The following is an 11,064-nucleotide window of genomic DNA, read 5'->3' on the forward strand; positions in this document are numbered from 1 at the left end:
ACGTCGGCACAAGAACTGGCTGAGCAGCCACACACAAGATCACTATGCGTCGGTTGGAGTGGTGTAAAGCTCGCCGCCATTGGACTCTGGAGCAGTAGAAACCCGTTCATCTGGCAGTCCGACGGACAAATCTGTGTTTGGCGGATGCCAGGAGAACTCTACCAGCCCCAATGCATAGTGCAAACTGTAAAGTTTGGTGGAGGAGGAATAATGGTCTGGTGCTGTTTTTCATGGTTCGGGTTAGGCCCCTTAGTTCCAATGAAGGGAAATCTTAACGCTATAGCATACAATGACATTCTATAAGATTCTGTGCTTCCAACTTTGTGGCAATAGTTTGGGAAAGGCCTTTTCCTGTTTCAGCATTACAATGTCCGCTGCACAAAGCGAGGTCCATACAGAAATGGTTTGTTGAGATCGGTGTGGAAGTTCTTGGCTGACCTCAACCCCATCGAACACCTTTGGGATGAATTGGAACGCTGACTGCGAGCCAGGCCTAATCGCCCAACATCAGTGCCCGACCTCACTAATGCTCTTGTGGCTGAATAGAAGCAAGTCCCCTCAGCAATGTTCCAACCTCTAGTGGAAAGCCTTCCCAGAAGAGTGGAGGCTGTTATAGCAGCAAAGGGGGAACCAACTCCATATGAATGCCCATGATTTTGGAATCAGATGTTCAACGAGCAGTTGTCCACATACTTTTGGTCATGTAGTGTATATGCATCTCAAAGGGTCCAGAAGAAAAATTACTACTTTTCTGTCATATCTGGGAACATAGAATCTAATATTGAGTGTCACGAGACTAGCTGTCAATCATCCACTCTCAGGTTAGAGCAGAGGCTCACTTATCACACTGAATTACCGCATATTGACTGGTACAATGGTAAGTCATTCTGGTAGATTTTGGGGAGCAGTAGGCTCATATCTGTCCACTGACAGCCAATCTTCACATTTCTTCTGCAAGGGAGCTAGGATGGCAGACAGATATGCAGTGTTTTAGCATGCATCTCAAGCCACACAGAAGTAATGTCCGGAGGCCATCATGGAGAGTGCAGACTGCAAAATACAAACAGCGTATTGGAATATTGACATGGAAGTAGCATAGTAAGACCACTAGGTGGCAATATTTCACTTAATTCAAGAAACGAGCAAAATCTAGTCTCTTTTTCTCCAATCTTTCAGGATATCTAAAATATTAACCTTCTCCTCTCATCATATTAAGCTCTAATTTTCCCTTTGAGACATCCATCTCTCACCTTATCAACAAACAACCATTTTGTCAAAGGTAATATTAACAAGTCTGGTAGATAGGAGAAAAACATAGCCACCTTTTATGAGCACTTTAATTAGAAGAAATGGAAAATAGAATTAATCCCTGGATGGCTGCCAAGATTCTAGCTGAAATCTAATATCAATAATATGACTTGATGAGGCCTTATGTGAGGGTGTTTCTATAGGAATTTATCAAACCCATGATTTCTCATTTCAACCCCATGGTAAACTGGAAGATTCTAGGTCATATTAATCTAATAGCAATGGGCTATGCGAACATGATGGCCTTATGTGTTTCCAATAAGTTAGTTCAACTATGGTGTCATGTTCCGTTCGACCCCTACAGTCATTAACTGAAAGCAAAGGTCACCTGGTCCAGAGGTTAGTTTGCCGTATGCAGCAGGTCTACACCCAGGTGGATAGTTCATGTAGTTCCAGCTATACAGAAACGTCAACCAGATCATGTAGAAAACGCTGTAATATTGATGCTCTCCATAGGTCAGGTAGAAGGCGGTGCTTGGCTTATGAGACAGTGGATTGCGCAGTTAGATGGAACAGAGTAAATAGGCATTTGAACATCATAGATTTAGCGAGTGGTAACTTGTGGAATAGACACCGACTGGAATGCGGTTTTAACCAATCAGCATTCAGTATTAGACCCACCCATTGTATAAATTCAGATAACACGCTGTGGATGGAGGAAAAATAAGGTACAAACAAATAAGGGTTGGGAGAGGTACAGTGCATTTGGAAAGTATTCAGACCCCTTGACGTTTTCCACATTTTGTTACGTTACAGCCTTATTCTAAAATTGATTAAATCAATAAAAAATCCTCATCAATCTACACACAATACCCCATAATAACAAAGCGAAAACAGGTGTTTAGAAATTTTTGCAAATGTATTTAAAAAATCAACAACAGATACCTTATTTACATAAGTATTCAGACCCTTTGCAATGAGATTCTAAATTGAGCTCAGGTGCATCCTGTTTCTATAACTTGATTGGAGTCCACCTGTGGTAAATTCAATTGATTGGACATGATTTGGAAAGGCACACACATGTCTATATAAGGTCCCACAGTTGACAGTGCACGTTTAGAGCAAAAACCAAGCCATGAGGTCGATGGAATTGTCCGTAGAGCTCCGAGACAGGATTGTGTCGAGGCACAGATCTGGGGAAGGGTACTAAAACATTTCTGCAGCATTGAAGGTCCCCAAGAACACAGTGGCCTCCATCATTCTTAAATGGAAGACGTTTTGAACCACCAAGACTCTTCTTAGAGCTGGCCGCCCGGCCAAACTGAGCAATCGGGGGAGAAGGGCCTTGGTCAGGGAGGTGACCAAGAACCCGATGGTCACTCTGACAGAGCTCCAGAGTTCCTCTGTGGAGATGGGAGAAACTTCCAGAAGGACAACCACCTCTGTAGCACTCCACCAATCAGGCCTTTATGGTAGAGTGGCCAGAAGAAAGCCACTCCTCAGTAAAAGGCACATGACAGCCCGCCACCTAAAGACTCTCAGACCATGAGAAACAAGATTCTCTGGTCTGATGAAACCAAGATTGAACTCTTTGGCCTGAATGCCAAGCGACACGTCTGGAGGAAACCTGGCACCATCCCTACGGTGAAGCATGGTGGTGGCAGCATCATGCTCTGGGGATGTTTTTCAGCAGCAGGGACTGGGAGACTAGTCAGTATCGAGTGAACGATGAACAGAGCAAAGTACAGAGATATCCTTGATGAAAACCTGCTCCAGAGAGCTCAGGACCTCAGACTGGGATGAAGGTTCACCTTCCAACAGGACAACGACCCTAAGCACACAGCCAAGACAATGCAGGATTGGCTTCGGGACAAATCTCTGAATGTCCTTGAGTGGCCCAGCCAGATCCCGGACTTGAACCCGATTTAACGTCTTTGGAGAGACCTGACAGAGCTTGAGAGGATCTGCAGAGAAGAATGGGAGAAACTCCCCAAATACAGGTGTGCCAAGCTTGTAGCGTCATACCCAGCAGACTCAAGGCTGTAATCGCTGCCAAAGGTGCTTCAACAAAGTACTGAGTAAAGGGTCTGAATACTTAAGTAAATGTTATATTTCCGTTTTATTTTATACATTTGCAAAAATTACTAAAAACCTGTTTTTGCTTCGTCATTATGGGGTATTGTGTGTATTGATGAGGGAAAAAAACTATTTTATAAATTTTAGAATATGGCTGTAACGTAACAAAAATGCATTATACAGTGCCTTCAGAAAGTATTCACACCCCTTGACCTTTTCCACATTTTGTTGTGTTACAAAGTGGAATTTAAATGGATTTAATTGTAATTTTTTGTCAATGATCTACACAAAATACTCTAATGTTAAAGTGGAAGGAAAATTCAAACATTAGTAAAAAAAAAAAAAATAAATAAACATACAAAATAAAACACTAACTTGATTAGATAAGTATTCAACCCCTGCGTCAATACATGTTAGAATCACCATTGGCAGCTATTACAGCTGTGAGTCTTTCTGGGTAAGTCTCTAAGTGCTTTCCACACCTGGATTGTGCAACATTTGTCCATTACTCTTTCAAATTTCTTCAAGCTGTCAAATTGATTGTTGATCATTGCTAGACAACCATTTTCAGGTCTTAATATAGATTTTCAAGCAGATTTAAGTCAAAACTGTAACTTGGCCACTCAGGAACATTCACTGTCTTCTTGGTAAGCAACTCCAGTGTTGATTTGCCCTTGTGTTTTAGGTTATTGTCCTGCTGAAAGGTGAATTCATCTCCAAGCGTCTTGTGGAAAGCATACTGAACCAGGTTTTCCTCTAGGATTTTGCCTGTGCTTAGCTCCATTCCGTTTCTTTTTAACTACAATGTTGTTGATCAATCCTCAGTTTTCTATCACAGCCATTCAACTCTGTAACTGTTTTAAAGTCACCAATGGCCTCATGGTGAAATCCCTGAGCGGTTTCCTTCCTCACCAGCAACTGAGCTAGGAAGGATGCCTGTATCTTTGTAGTGACTGGGTGTATTGATACACCATCCAATGTGTAATTAAAATCTTCACCATGCTCAAAGGGATATTGCTTTTTTTTATTTTTACCCATCTACCAATAGGTGCCCTTATTTACTGGGCATTGGAATACCTCCCTAGTCTTTGTGGTTGAATCTGTGTTACAAATTCACTGCTCGACTGAGGGACCTTACAGATAATTGTCACGCCCTGGCTCTGGGGACTCTTAAATGTTGAGCCAGGGTGTGGACTTGTTATGTTTAGTTTTCATTGGGTCTGTTCTAGATCGTTCATATCTATGTTGGCCAGGGTGGTTCCCAATCAGAGACAGCTGTAGCTCATTGTCTCTGATTGGGGACCATACTTAGGCAGCCTTTTGGCACTTTAGTATTGTGGGATCTTGTTCTGTATAGGTTTGTGTTGGTGAACCTTTAGACTTCACGTATCGTTTTGTTGTTTTGTTGGTGGTGTAAGTACTCATTAAAAGATGTACGCCTATCACGCTGCGCCTTGGTCCGGTTCCTATAACGATCGTGACAGAAGATCCCACCATAAACAGGACCAAGCAGCGTGTGCAGGAGCAAACGCCGGGTATGGAACAGGAGGTTACTCTGGTAGATGTCCTCCTCGGTTGGGGGAGAATCACAGAGGAGGAGGCCGTCCGCTACCGGAGGGCGATGAGGGAGGATGCCCAGGCAGGAGAGGAGAAGCGGCGCCAACCGGGCCGTCGTCGGACAGGCGAGAGGCAACCCCAATAATTTTTTTTGGGGGGCACCGGCATGGACGACGGGGCTGCTGGAGGCAGCTACAGGGCGAGTTTGCGGACTAGGAGAGGAGGCCACCAGGTTACGGGGGCCATTGGTCATGAGGGGGAAGGAGAGTGTAGAGGCACGGCGAGAGGTACTGAGGTGTGTTACCAGTCCGGTCCGGCCCGTTCCTGATCCCCGCACAAGGCCAGTGGTGTGTGTTCCCAGTACGGTCCGGCCTGTTCCTGTCCCTCGCACCAAGCCTGTGGTGCGCGTCGCCAGCCCGTTCCGGCCCGTTCCTGCTCCCCGCACCAAGCCTGTGGTGCGCGTCGTCAGCCCGGTCCGGCCCATTCCTGCTCCCCGCACCAAGCCTGTGGTGCGCGTCGCCAGCCCGGTCCGGCCTGTTCCTGCTCCCCGCACCAGGCCAGGGGTGCGCGTCCGGCCCGGCCTGTCCCTGTCCCTCGCACCAAGCCTGTGGTGCGCGTCGCCAGCCCGGCCCGGCCCGTTCCTGCTCCCCGCACCAAGCCAGTGGTGCGCGTCGTCAGCCCAGTCCGGCCCGTTCCTGCTCCCCGCACCAAGCCAGTGGTGCGCGTCGCCAGCCCGGTTCGGCCTGTTCCTGCTCCCCGCACCAAGCCAGTGGTGCGCGTCATCAGCCCGGTTCGGCCTGTTCCTGCTCCCCTCACCAAGCCAGTGGTGCGCGTCGTCAGCCCGGTCCGGCCGTTCCTGCTCCCCGCACCAAGCCAGTGGTGCGCTGTCGTCAGCCCGGTCCGGCCCGTTCCTGCTCCCCGCACCAAGCCAGTGGTGCAGCCGTCCAGTCCGCACGGCCCGTGCCTGTTCCACCGGTGCCTGGTCCGGCACCGGTCAGCTGCTCCACTCCGGAGCAAGAGCAATCCGCTCCACCGGTGTCCAGTCCAGCTCCGGCCAGCGGGGCCAGACCAGACCAGGAGCGCTACGGGGGGGTAGTGAGAGAGTGGTGGTCACGCCTGGAGCCGGATCCGCCTCCGAGGCGGAATGCCCACCCGGCCCCTCCCCTGTTGTGTTTGGTTGGCGCGGTCGCAGTCCGCGCCTTTGGGGGGGGGTACTGTCACGCCCTGGCTCTGGGGACTCTTAAATGTTGAGCCAGGGTGTGGACTTGTTATGTTTAGTTTTCATTGGGTCTGTTCTAGATCGTTCATATCTATGTTGGCCAGGGTGGTTCCCAATCAGAGACAGCTGTAGCTCGTTGTCTCTGATTGGGGACCATACTTAGGCAGCCTTTTGGCACTTTAGTATTGTGGGATCTTGTTCTGTATAGGTTTGTGTTGGTGAACCTTTAGACTTCACGTATCGTTTTGTTGGTGGTGTAAGTACTCATTAAAAGATGTACGCCTATCACGCTGCGCCTTGGTCTGCCTCTTACAACGATCGTGACAATAATTGTATGTATGGGGTACAGAGATGAGGTAGTCATTCAAAAATCATGTTAAACACTATTATTGCACACAGAGTTAGTCCATGCAACTTATTATGTGACTTGTTAAGCACATTTTTACTCCTGAACTTATTTAGGCTTGCCATAACAAAGTGGTTGAATACTTATTTACTCAAGACATTTCAGCTTTTCATTTTTTATTAATTTGTAAAAAAAAATCGAAAAACATAATTCCACTTTGACATTATGGGGTATTGTGTGTAAGCCAGTGACAAAAAAATCAAAATGTAATCAATTTAAATTCAGGCTGTAACACAACAAAATGTGTAAAAAGTCAAGGGGTGTGAATACTTTCTGAAGGCACTGTATAATGCATTTATTGCTATGTTTAGAGGAACATCATAAAAACTCTGACGCATTTCGGCATCTCCCTTTGTCAGGGGGTAGTTACACTGTGGGTGTATGAGAAGAGGATCTGTAGTGTAGGTGATGTGAGGTTAGGATTTTAGCTTTTGTGTTCACTCTTAATTAAGTCATAGCTACATGACAGTGCTCTGAAAGTGCTTTTACAAAAATCTATTTGTCAGAGCACTGTAATTTTACATTTTCTTTTGGACAAAAGAGTGAGAGAAAAGACAGGACTTGAACAATGGAGAACAAGACAGGTCATCCATAATGAGTGAAATGTTTTGTCTGGTTCAGTTTGATGTGTTCTGTTCTACTCCTCCCAGCCAAGATGCCTGTTAACGTCAGACACGGGTGATTCATGGGAGGTTACTACTGTTGCTAACAACCAAAGACACTTATTACTACATCTACACGGGGGGAGCTGTGGTGACTTCTAGTCCTCTAGGGGGATGGGATGGTAGTGTGTGTGCGTGCGAGGGCATCCATGTTCAGTTTTTTACATTTTAGTAATTTAGCAGACGCTCTTGTCCAGAGAGACTTCCAGTTAGTGCATTCGTCTTAAGATAGCTAGGTGGGACAACCACATATCACAGGCATAGTAAGTACACTGCCTGGGGGGGAGGGTTAACCAATGATTCACGTAACTCTTCTGAATATAACGAATACAGTGCATTCTGAAATTATTCAGACCCCTTGACTTTTTCCTCATTTTGTTACGTTACAACCTTATTCTAAAATATATATATTTTTTAAAAATGTTTTATTCAACAATCTACACACAATACCCCATAATGACAAAGCAAAAACAGGTTTTTAGACCCTTTACTCAGTACTTTGAAGCACCTTTGGCAGCGATTACAGCCTTGAGTCTTCTTGGGTATGACGCTACAAGCGTGGCACACCTGTATTTAGGGAGTTTCTCCCATTCATCCTCTCAAGCTCTGTCAGGTTGGATGGGGAGCGTCGCTGCACAGCTATTTTCAGGTCTCTCCAGAGATGTTCGATCGGGTTCAAGTCCGGGCTCTGGCTGGGCCACTCAAGGACATTGAGACTTGTCCCGAAGCCACTCCTGAGTTGTCTTGGCTGTGTGCTTATGGTCGTTGTCCTGTTGGAAGGTGAACCTTCGCCCCAGTCTGAGGTCCTGAGCGCTCTGGAGCAGGTTTTTATCAAGGATCTCTATGTACTTTGCTCCGTTCATCTTTCCCTCGATCGTGACTAGTCTCTCAGTTCCTGTCGCTGAAAAACATCACTCCACCATGATGCTGCCACCACCATGCTTCACCGTAGGGAAGGTATTGGCCAGGTGATGAGCGGTGCCTGGTTTCCTCCAGACATGACGCTTGGCATTCAGGCCAAAGAGTTCAATCTTGTTACTCATGGTTTGAGAGTCCTTTAGGTGCCTTTTGGCAAACTCCAAGCGGGCTGTCATGTGCCTTTTACTGAGGAGTGGCTTCCTACTGGCCACTCTACCATAAAGGCCTGATTGGTGGAGTGCTGCAGAGATGGTTGTCCTTCTGGAAGGTTCTCCCATCTCCACAGAGGAACTCTGGAGCTCTGTCAGAGTGACCATTGGGTTCTTGGTCACCTCCCTGACCAAGGCCCTTCTCCCGTGATTGCTCAGTTTGGCTGGGCGGCCAGCTCTAGGAAGAGTCTTGGTGGTTTCAAACTTCTTCCATTTAAGAATGATGGAGGCCACTGTGTTCTTGGGGACCTTTAATGCTGCAGAAATGTTTTAGTACCCTTCTCCAGATATGTGCCTCGACACAATCCTGTCTCGGAGCTCTACGGACAATTCCTTCGACCTCATGGCTTGGTTTTTGCTCTGACATGCACTGTCAACTGTGGGACCTTATATAGACAGGTCTGTGCCTTTCCAAATCATGTCCAATCAATTGAATTTACCACAGGTGGACTCCAATCAAGTTGTAGAACCATCTCAAGGATGATCAATGGAAACAGGATGCACCTAAGCTCAATTTCCAGTCTCATAGCAAAGGGTCTGAATACTTATGTAAATAACATATTTCTGTTATTTTCTTTTTAATAAGTTTGCAAAAAATTCTAAAAACCCTTTTTTCACTTTGTCATTATAGGGTATTGTGTGTAGATTGATGAGGAAAATTTTTTATTTAATCAATTTTAGAATAAGGCTGTAACGTAACAGAATGTGGAAAAAGTGAAGGGGTCTGAATACTTTCCGAATGCACTGTATAGTCTGTACCTGTTGATTTCTTGGAAGCAAATTCATGTGGTTTTCTGGAAAGGATTATGGCTACCTGCGCTGGTCGTTCAGTTGTTCACAAAAACACTTAACAATTCAAAGTAATTTAGTACTTTCTTCATATGGAGCTACATTATTCTGAAGTGAATAAGGATAATATTCTAACCCACCTGTACCTGCTGATTTCTTCATAGCTGCTTTGTTGTTTCATGGAAAATGTAATTGCAGAGAACCCCTACTCTACTGTATAATAGACCAGCTGAAAGAGTAATTATCTCATTCAAATTAATTCTGTCTCAGCCAGAGTCGTAACTCTTGCTTTATTTTGTCATAATGGCCTGCTAGCCCCCCTACCTCTACGGAAGCACAGTTCCCGCTCAGCCCAGTCAAAGCTATTCGCTGCTCTGGCACCCCAATGGTGGAACAAGCTCCCCCACGACGCCAGGACAGCAGAGTCACTGACCACCTTCCGGAGACACTTGAAACCCTACCTCTTTAAGGAATGCCTAGAATACTATAAAAGTAATCCTTCTACCCCCCCCTCAAAATATAAAAATAAATAAAAGTGGTTGTCCCACTGGCTATCATAAATTGAATGCACCAATTTGTAAGTCACTCTGGATAAGAGCGTCTGCTACATAACGTAAATGTAAAATAATGACCCTAAAGAGAGAGCGAGAACAAAGAACATAGAGCTTTTAACAGTAATTAACTATGCTTAATGTCTTTGAATCACTGGTCCTTGTACTGAACCTTCACTTCACCGTATGTCATAATGTAAAATAACTTTGCCGTCTGTGGTAAGTCCTCCAGTGGGGTCAAATGGAATGGCAATACACTTTTTATAACTCATTGGTGGGCTTAGTTTATACACAGGTAATGACTTCACGAGGGATAAACCTGATGCAACTCTGAAACTAAACAAAGCAATTTAGTACCTTGTATCTTCACTGTGTCTCAGTCTTAGAGTCAACTACATTTATGTTTGAGAAATAAAGACGAAAGACAATACAAATCACCACACTCCACCGGATACCCTTCCTATCTACCCCCCCTCCCCCTTGTATTTCTTTATCATGCTAAAAGATGGTAAAACAGGGGAAAATGTGACACAGAAACACAACCAGTCCAGTATCTCCTCTAGTAAACAGAAATGCATAACGACGTTGACTTTATCCTGACAACATCTTAATGGAAGTGTCTGAGGAGGGGACACAACAAATATCTTGTTGAGGCTGAGACTGGGGCTGGGGCTGGGGCTGAGCCTGAGGCGATACACTCACTGGGGACAGGGTGAGGTAATCTCAGCACCCAGAACCAAGTCTCCTGCTACTCTCACAAGAGACTAACGTGAGGTAAGGGGGGATGACAAGGGGGCTGCGACTAAAGTGAGGTAAGGGGGGATGACGAGAGTGCTGCTGAGAGGCGTCAGTGAAATTATACTTTCATGGATATAAGGAGGTTGAGGGTGTATTGTTGAACAGGCGATGCGTGGAGCTAGAGGGTGACGTTGACAATGTTTCGAATGAATAGTAAGTATAAAAGGCAGCGAACACCGAGGGATTGCGGGAGAGTGCTATGGGCGATTGGTAGATGCGGTGGGCGATTTAGTGGAATGACGTTTAGAGAAGGATAGGGTTCAATAGTAGAGATTCTCCGCTTGTCGAACGACGTCCACTACCAATCTAATATAGCACCACCATTCTAAACACCTCATCCTCCTCACTCTCAACCACTTTCAGTTTCGCCTCTTCAACCCTCAAACCCTCTAAGTGTAGTTCCAGAATCATCTAACCTCTGCCTACACCACGTCACTTCACCGAGTACGGTTACATGCACAATAATACTATTATTGTGAATAGTCCTGTTATAACAGTAAAATGTTTACATGCTTTGCAAGAAGAACGATTTCCCTAATAATCCTGTATACATGGACACATCTGAAATCAGGCGTCCTAATGACCTTAAATAAATGCAGAAAATCGCCAATCAAAATAAACGTTCTACCAC

Source organism: Coregonus clupeaformis, chromosome 8 (genome assembly GCF_020615455.1).
Source record: "Coregonus clupeaformis isolate EN_2021a chromosome 8, ASM2061545v1, whole genome shotgun sequence".
In the NCBI taxonomy this organism is placed as follows: Eukaryota; Metazoa; Chordata; class Actinopteri; order Salmoniformes; family Salmonidae; genus Coregonus; species Coregonus clupeaformis.